Here is a 9,050-nt window from a genome sequence, read left to right as displayed (position 1 = left end):
TGGGATCGCTGGGGAGGCTCTGGGATCGCTGGGGAGGCTCTGGGATCGCTGGGGAGGCTCTGGGATCGCTGGGGAGGCTCTGGGATCGCTGGGGATGCAGGGCCTGGGCACTGATGGAGGTGCCGAGGAGCCTCCACCCCCACCTGAGCCCCCTGCTCCTTCCCTGTTCAGTGCCTCTCACTGGGCTCTCAGACACAGCTTGCAGGACTTCCTGGGGCGCCCTGCAGCCCTCCCAGAGCCCCGTTCGCTTCCCTGGGGCTCTGTTGCCTGCAGGATGTGTCCCCACACCCCATGGCTTGGAGGCAGCGAGGGGAAGGTTCTCATTGGGATGGGTCAGAAGAGCTGGGTACAGAGCTACAGTGATTTGCTCATTCACGGGGTTGTGGTGGGGATGTGCTGCTTGGGGCTCAGCAGAACCAGGGATCTTGTGGAGAGCACTAAAAGTGGCTCCCAAAGGTGTTAGAGCCACCCTCACAGTCCAGGGGTGCTCCCTCCGCTCTGCTGTGCCCGTGGCCAGTGGCTCTGAGCATCCCAGAGGAGCTCCAGGTCCCAGCAGCAGGATGAGGCCCTGGGCTGGGCTGTCTCCCTGGGGGACCCCTCAGCCCCTCTCCCTGGTCAGCTGGGGGGCTGTGGGGGTCCCTGACCCCTTCCTGGGGGAAAAGCTTTACTGAAAGTGGTTAAGGCAGGTACCAGCTCACACACAGCTAACACAGAGAGAGCTGTTGTAACAAAAAAATCCATAGTGGTTGTTTGCTGGAATGGATGTAATGAATTGAAAAATATGACAAGCTGATCAAGGCAGCTTTTGGGAGGTGTCAGGGCCCTCAGCCCAGCTCTGCAGCTCACCTGGGTCACCCAACACAGCAGAATCCTTTCAGAGGAGAGAAAAACGTAGTTCCTGTCTGTCCTATCAATTTAAATAAATTACCTATTACATTAGCTGCACTTAAAACAAAACAAGAAATCAATCCCCTGCCTGGGCTGCTCTAAAATCCTCGGTTTGCACCATGGAACCTGTGATTGTCAGGGGTCCCCATGCCAGGGGAGGCTGGTGGTGAGGGGCTGTGTGTGGGGGCACGGGCTGGGGTCTCCCCACGCGTCCCTGGGGATTGGCAGCTCCCAGAGCCCAGCCCCAGGGCAGGTGCGTGGTTTGATGCTGGATCCCACCACCCCCAGCTCGCTGCTCTGAGTGGGCGAGCACAGCCAGAGCCCTGCCCAGAGTGGGATGCAGGCAGGGGTGGGGACGAGCCGCAGGGATGGATGCAGGAAGCAGCAGGAGGCAGAGATGCAGGAGGGGATGCAGGGATGGATGTGGGAAGCAGGAAGGTGGGCAGGGACCCCTGTGGGGAGCTGGGCAGGGTGGGATCACAGAAGGCAGGGCAGATTTCAGGAGCAGCCTTTCAGACATGGCTGTTCCCTTTGTTTTGATCCTGCTGGAACTGCTGCCTTGTGCAAAGCTGCTCGAGCTCCTCAGATAAATTAGCATCCAGGGGATTGTTTTCCTCTACATTTTGTGCAGTTGCATAAGAGGGAGGAACAGAGGAGCCCAAGGAGCAGATTGCTTTGTAGAAGCATGGAAGAGCCTCAGCCGGGGCTGCTGCCCCTCTGCTGCCAGAGCCCCGTGCCCCAGCTGGGGGAGGCTCCAGTGTAGGAGCCGGGTGGAGCTGGGTGTCCTGCGTGGGCAGGGAGACTCAGGGCTCTTCCCAGGACATCTCCCAGCTGTTCCCAGCTGTTCCCAGCTGTTCCCAGCTGTCCCAGTTCGCAGCGTGGCCGTGCCCAGCAGCAGCAGTGCCTGCAGACAGCCCAGCCCTGGCCCTTCTGCCCAGAGCAGACACGCTGGTGGAGGAGGAGGAGGAGGAGGAAGGTGTCAGTGTCCACTCAGCTGCCTCCCCCTGACCCATCCCCATCCCAGTGCCAGGACCTGTGTGAGGTGTTCAGTGTCCCTCAGCCCTGCCAGTGGAGGCCTGAGGCTTTGTCCCTGCACTCCCCCAGCCGGGGGAGCTGGAGGGGTCTGAGGGGTGCCAGGGACGCGCTGCTGCTCCCCAGAGGCTTCTGCCCTGCACAGGGATCTCCTCGGGACTCTGCAGGCACAAAACTTGACTTTGTTACGGTGACACTGAGTCTCCCCGGGCAGGGAGAGGCTCTTTAGCTACATTAACAACCTGAGACACGATGGGAAAGATGAAATAACTCAGTCTCCTCCCCACCACTCACTTGAGACTCTGACAGAATTGCCACAATTAGGAAAATTCACCTCGAAACTTCATCTGTAAAGGACCAAACCTTGAGGAAATGTGTGGCCCAGAGGGAAGCAGAGGAAGAATTTCAGCTCCCTCTCATCTTTCATCATTTGTCTTCTCCGGCTCCTATCTTGGCAGCCCCAATATTTTGCTTTGTCTCCTTCAGGTGACTAATCATTAGACTAATTAGTTGCTAATCAATGTTTAATTAAAATGTAGCTGTTAATTACTGTATGTGGTATTGCAGGTTGACTATGAAGCGTTATGGAAATATTTCTGAGGGCCATTCACAGGGAGGGTCCCCAGTGGGGGCTCAGGGGTGTTGTGGGGTCCCCTCCCCTGGGAGCTGCAGGTGTGACACCCCCAGAGCCGCTTCCATCGCCGGGACCAGCTCGTGCTGTGGGTGGCTCTGGAGCACCCCAGGCACTTGCCCATGTGGCAGCTGGGGATGGAGGCAGCTCTGGGCAGGGTGGGATGCGGAGGACACCACTGGGATGGAACGGGAAACGGCCAAAGCAGGATCCCAGTGCCCTGCCCAGGACTGAGCCCCTCGCTTTGGGAGCTGGGTGAGCCTCTGGCCAAAATGCCAGAGCAGGGGTGCTGCTCCTGCTCCCCCCTGCTCCCATAAACCCCTGTGGGAGCTGAGGCCGGGAGGGCTGGAGGCAGAGCTTCCATTCTGTGCCAGAGCCAGCAGGTTCTGCGTGCCCAGCCCTTGGACAGCACACTGAACATTCCATCAGTGGAGGTATGTAGGTCACCCAGGTGTGCTGCCTCCAGGTACCGCCTGCTTCCAGCCCGTGCCTGCTCATTAACTCTGCAGCTCTTCCCTGTGCCTGCCCAGCCCAGGCTGCTCACGGGTCTGGGGCTTTGTGCCAGCTGGGGAGGGGTTGGGGGTACCGTGTCTTGGCCAAGGGCTCTGAACCCCTCACAGCTCCATAGGGTGGGCACTGAGGGAGGGGCAGGGGTCCCCAGGACGGCCGTGCACGAGCTGTGTCCCCTCCCCGGTGCTGAGGCGTGGGGACAGGCGCTTTGTGGGCTCTGTGCTTGTGCCAGTGCCACCATTTACATTCTCCCTGCTTCTTACATCCCTCATTTCACTTCACTCGTCATTTTATGGCTCCTTTTAGTGTCTGGAGAGCAGACCCACAGGATAACAAGGTCTGGTGCTGCAGAGGGTCCTGCGGCAGACACGGCGTCTCCATCCAGCTGGAGACACTGGAGCACAGCGGATGTGCCTCTGTCTGGGTCAGGCACTGGTGTCTCTGTCACCTGGGGAGGAGCAGGGATGTGTTTTTTGGGGAAAAAATATCTTTTCTTTCCCCCCTGCCAGTCAGAGGAAGATGCTGACAGCAGCCCAGGGGTTGGGTGGTTTGGGTGGTGACAATGCAAGGAACAAGCTATGTTTAGAAATAATTGCTTTGTCTTTTAGAGGTATTAGTGCCTCCATGCTGGCAGCTACAGGAATTAGCTGCAAGTTTTGGGGACACAAATACAGAAGCAAAATCATTGCTGCTTATCATCCCTTCTATGTGTGAGGGGAAGGAGATGTTGCCAGGGCGGAGAGAGGGAGACAGTGAAGCCGAGGGGCTGGAGCTGGGGGTCTCCAGCACAAGGCTGGCACGTCCCTGGGGGACCCAGAGAGATGCTGGTTTTATGCCAAGGATGTGTGGCCACCCCTGGGGCAGTCACACGGGACCTGCCAGCACTGGGGAATGGCACATCCTGCAGCTGGTGGGGAGAGAGCTCAGTGCCGGGCTCCTCCTGCAGTGCTCAGGGCCGATCCAGCACAGCCGGGGTGAAGGTTCCCTGTGGGAAATTCCTGGCTGCTGCTGTGCCCACCCCAGCCCCGTTTGGGTGGAGGAGCACAGGGGCTGTGGCAGGTCACCAGCCGGGGGACGTGCGCGCTCAGCTCCGCTCTCAGCTCCGGAGGATGGTGACGGGAGGATCCTCCCTCAGAGGAGCCAGCAGAGCCCCTCGGGAGGCTGCTCTCCCTGCACGGCAGAGCTGCTGCTCCATCGGGAGTGCCCGAGGATGCGGCACGGCTCCGTCTCCCGCTGTTTGTTTCTCCCCGGCTCCCGCTGGCGGGTCCTACCCCGGCCCTGCCCGTCCCTCGGCGGCACGGCTGCCTCCGAAAAGGAACGCTGAATGTTTGGAAGGAACAGATCTCTGATGAAACAGGGCCATTCATGCTTTCAGATATTAAATTCCATGCAGAATATTAAATAATTTCTTCTTCAATGATCCCAGTAAATTTAATTAGCTCTTGTTCCCCCGATAGAGTTGTGATGTGTGCTGGAGTGAAGGGGAACTCCGCTGCCTTCCTGGGCCTTTCCGGTTCTGTCCCCAGCATCACCTCCCTGCTCCTCCTTTGGAGCGAGATCCCAGCTCCAGCTGCAGCCGTGGGGAGGAGGGAGCGGGGTGTGGAAGCCTCTTCCTCTCTGCTCTGCCCGGAGCTGCTCTGCCCGGAGGGAGCAGGGGCTGGGAAGGAGCCCAGGGGAAAATCAGTGGTGTTTTGGGTGATTTTCTGTAGCTGTTTGAGAGCTGGGTCCAAGAGGGAAGATGGGAGTCACACAAGCAGTTGACTTTCAGAAGACAAGTTTGCTGTGGTGATTTTGGTGTTGCTGGAGATTGGGGTTTTTTTTCTGTGTGTGTGATGTCTGGTTTGTTTTTGCAAGTTTTAGAGCATCAGAGCAAAGAGGGGGAAAAACAAATCTCTTTGCGAAGGAAGCAGCTAATAGTGGGTTATAAATGTGTCCCTGGCATGGTTCATTAGCTGCCATGACATATTGAGGGCTGGGAGCGGTGTGATACCAGCAAATCAATTCCAAATTTCATCTGAGGAGGAATGTGGGGAGGCCAGATCATGCAACATGTTACCAAACATTCCTTCCCAGCCAGAACGGAGCTGCTCCTCTCTCCGGGTGCTGCTCCTGCTGGGCTGCGGCGCAGAATGCTAAATAAATAAATAACCAAGGATCTAATTTACCGATGATTAATTTGCATAATTAGTGCTGTGTCAAATCACTTCACCGAGGTGCAAGGCACACTCTGCTGAGGTGTTTGCATGGACATCTTCGCAGGTTTCCCCAAGCTCACCTTATTTCCCATTTGTGGGTCTCCCGAGGGTGGCACGTTGGTGTTGATGGGATTTCACAGGGTCGAAGGGGATGTGAGAGCTGGGATCCTGCAGGGCCAAACCCCTTCCAGGCTTCTCATGGCCCATCGTGGTGCTGGAGCAGTGCCCTGCCCTGGAAATCTGTGTGGCAGCGGGTGGCCGCAGTCCTGGAGCCAGGGATGAGCTCAGCCCGAGTGACGCTGAATCCCGACCCTTCCGTACCCACCTGCTGCTCCCCTGCTGCTCCAGGGATGCTGTGGGAAGGGGCTGGGGGCAGGCAGCCCAGGGATGAGGCTGTGGCTGGGGGTCAGTGCAGCCGTGGGGCCCGAGGCGGTGCCGGGGAGGGGACAGCGGTGTCCGAGAGCTCGGCAGCACCCGCTGCCGTGTGTCCCTCGCCGTTCCAAGGGCTTTGCCTCTTTGCAGGGTGATTTCTGTCCCCGAGCTCCATCAGGGCAATCCCAGCAGCGGGACTGGGGGCGCTTCCCCATCCTCCTCCTGCTCCGAGCAGGCACCTGGGCTCTGGGCACAGGGCTGGCTTTGGGCTGTTCCCTCCCTGGGGCAGGGAATGCCGGCAGGTGAAGTGTCCATCCATGCCATAAATACCTGGAATTCTCTAAAGCACGCGGCGCTGCGGGCAGCCCCGGTCACATCCCTGCTCCCTGTAATGGATATCAGATTGTTCTCCCGATCTTGGCATTGTTTCAATAATTGACTGATGCAGCGCAATGTTCACTGATTTAATAAGTTTGTTAGTGTAATAGAGGCTCAGGATTTCGCTGTTAATGTGCAGTGACAATTGCATTGTAGATTTGCTCATTATGTTACATAACTTAGCTATAAAATCTATCGGAAATTATATTTAAAAAAGCATTATTGTAGAACCCATCAGCCTGGCTCTCCCTGCTCCTCCCACAGCTCTTTGCAGTCTGAGCGTGTCTGTTCTGTGCCTCGCTGGGACTGCACGTTCCGCTTTGGGTTTTTTGGGTCAGGGCATCTGACACTTGCCAAAAAACCAACCCCGGGTCTTGCCGTGTCATCCCCCCTTCTCCACTGCGGTGCAGGTGCCCGGGGTTTTGGCGGCTCTCTGGGGAGAGCTCCAGCTGGCACCGTGCCCCCGGCCCTCTGGTGGGACAGGCACTGCCAGGTGAAGCTCTGGCAGGTCCAGGCTCGAGCTGCTGGGGCTGGGTCAGAGCTGAACTTGCTGCAAACCTCCCCTCTCTGGGCACAGTCGTGAGGAGGGGGCTGGACATCCTTTGGGCACCTCGGAGCTGAGGGTCCCTGAGAGCCATGGGGGAGGATGGGGGGGTGTTGTTCATTGTCTGGTGTCTCTCCCTGGTACTGAGTGCCTCTGTTGCCTTGTGGAGGAGATTCCAGGACTGGCTGCCCTGACTGGGGCACGATGCTGGGACCGAGGGGATCCCTGGGGCTGTGGGGCTCCACGTTCCAGCAGCTGTGTTCAGGAAAAAGCCCAGATGGAGCCACAGTGGGCCTTGTCATCTCTGTACTCCAGCCGTAGCTCTGAGGAAAACCTCGTCTTCCTTAAAGAAAAAAAAATCCCAGCAGCAGTAATTTAAACAACTCAGGCTGCCTCCAAATGGAGGCCCTGATGGTAAATAGGCTGTGAAATCGGCTAAGAGAAAAGGAAAAACATATTTTTCCCAGAGTAATACTTGTTCCCGCGGTTCACAAACAGCCTTGCAGGGGTTTCTTGCCTTGTGCTGTTTCTAGCGGCTGCTCTTCCCTCCGCTGCCGCTCCGTGCATCCTCAGCCATTATCCCCCGCCTGCTCCTCCTCCTCCTCCTCCTCCTCCCCCACGGCCGGGAGGGCGCTCCTACACTCGCCCTGCTGGAGATCCCCGGGCAGGTTTCTGTGGTGGGTTCCCCCCTGCTGGTTCCCGGGTGTCCCGGTGCCGGTGCCGGGGGTGGCTTAGCAATGTCGGCATCTTCATCCTCATCCCCATCCCCATCCCCATCCCCATCCCCATCCCCATCCCCATCCCCATCCCCATCCCGATCCCGATCCCGATCCCGATCCCGATCCCGATCCCGATCCCGATCCCGATCCCGATCCCGATCCCGATCCCGATCCCGATCCCGATCCCGATCCCGATCCCGATCCCGATCCCGATCCCGCAGCGCCGCCGCTCCGCGCCCCTCCCGCTGTCGGGGCTGCGCCTCCCCGGCCAGAGCCAGTTCTCGTTTCCAGGAGCGGATGGCAGCCGGGATCCGAGGTTTGGGATACAGGGAAGATCTTGCAGAGCTGCTCTCTCCCGCATTGCCAGCTCCTCGTTCTCCAAATCTGCTGCCTAAAGCATCTTCAGCCCCGGCGAAGCGTGAGGCAGCGGCACAGCGGGGCAGAGCCGAGCGGGGCCTGCCGGCTTTGTCGGGAGAACAAGGCTGCTGCGCTCGGCTCCGGGGGCTAAAAATACACCCGTGGATCGTACAAAATAGATGTGGGGATGGGTGAGGTGCAGTCTGTGCCTTCATGGTCCTCACTCGCCTGGTGGCTCCTCACAACCCTGATGGTTTTGTCCAGAGTGGGACGGGAGCTGTGTGAGGGCAGGGGGAGCAGCGCCTGCTTTGGGGCGCTGCGGGTGAGCTCTGCAGGAGCCTGAGAAAGTCTCAGAGATGACCCTTTGCTAAAGTCACAGGAGATAACTTCCTGCTCAAGCAGGCTGTAGATATTCCAGATACTTCTCAGGAAATAGAACCTGGGGAGCTTCACCACAGCCTTAACGGTTGGGAATCACAAATAAATGGTTTGAGCCAGGAAAAGGTGCTGAGCCCCATCCAGGAACGCCGGCAGGGGCAGGTCACTGTCACTGCACTGTGACATCCCCTAGGCCGGCGGGATTCGGGGGCTTGGCTGCCCACTCTGAGGGAGCCGCTGCTGCTCACGGCTCTCTTCGAGGTGGAACCTCCCGGCAGCGAGCCCAGGAAAGGGCAGAGCAGGAGCGCTGACAGCCGGGCTGTGCTTAGTCCGATAGCGCAGGTCTGCGCCGCTCCGCTGGCTTCCCAGGGGAGGAGATGAGCAGCCGGAGAACGAGAGAGCCGTGAATGCCAGAGGTCTGCTCTTGCATAACACCCCAGGAAGCTTCCAGCTGCGGTGGGAATGCCCGGATCACTGCCCAGAGATCCTTAAATGTGATGGAAAGGGAAGAAAGGGTAAGGGGCTGAGACGCACGGGGCTTTAGTGAGTCTGGGGGATGCTACCAGCCCACATCCTGTGGGCTCCCGGCGCTGCCTTGCGTTTCCCAGGATTTGCAGTGAGGATTGGAAATCCCCTTCCCCTTCCCCGCTGCCGTCCTGCCAGGGGCTGTCGTGAGCCCGGGTATCCCACTCAGTGCCCGGGTATCCCACCCAGCGTCCAGGCGGATGCACAGCCATGGAACCAGTGTCCCTGATCCGCGTTATCCAGGGGTCTTTGCTCCTCAGCACCCGCGGGGCCGCAGCTCCCGGTGCTGCTGAGGGCAGGGAGGGATCGGGAGGAAGCCCCGGGGCGATCCGCTCCGTTCCGGGGCCGATGCTGGAGGCTCGTTTTGGGGGGAGAAGCAGCCAAACCCCGGTTCTTATCGTGGCGCGGCGGCGGGAGCGTGTGTGGAGCGGCCGGCGGGCACGGTCCGGGGCCGGGAACAGAGGGTCCCGACCCCCCCATCACGCTCGGGTGTCCCCGCAGAGGGAGGGGACCCCGGGCGG

General features: G+C 59.2%; 1 protein-coding gene across 8 annotated transcripts in view; it reads left to right on the top strand.

The window, feature by feature from the left end:
• Positions 1 to 9,050, top strand: part of RBFOX3 (RNA binding fox-1 homolog 3) — a 138,450-nt gene that overhangs the window by 21,237 nt on the left and 108,163 nt on the right. Inside the window, exon 1 of one of the 8 annotated variants that reach the window (XM_015645669.2) lies at positions 8,446 to 8,519. The exons of the other annotated variants lie outside the window; for them this stretch is intronic. The gene's annotated coding sequence lies outside the window, so the exon portion shown is untranslated. Of the gene's footprint in view, positions 1 to 8,445; positions 8,520 to 9,050 lie in introns of those variants that run through there. 8 annotated transcript variants of the gene reach the window in all.

Source organism: Parus major, chromosome 18, assembly GCF_001522545.3.
Source record: "Parus major isolate Abel chromosome 18, Parus_major1.1, whole genome shotgun sequence".
NCBI lineage: Eukaryota > Metazoa > Chordata > Aves > Passeriformes > Paridae > Parus > Parus major.
The sequence above is the reverse complement of the archived record's forward strand: the minus strand, read 5'-3'. Positions and strand labels throughout refer to the sequence as shown.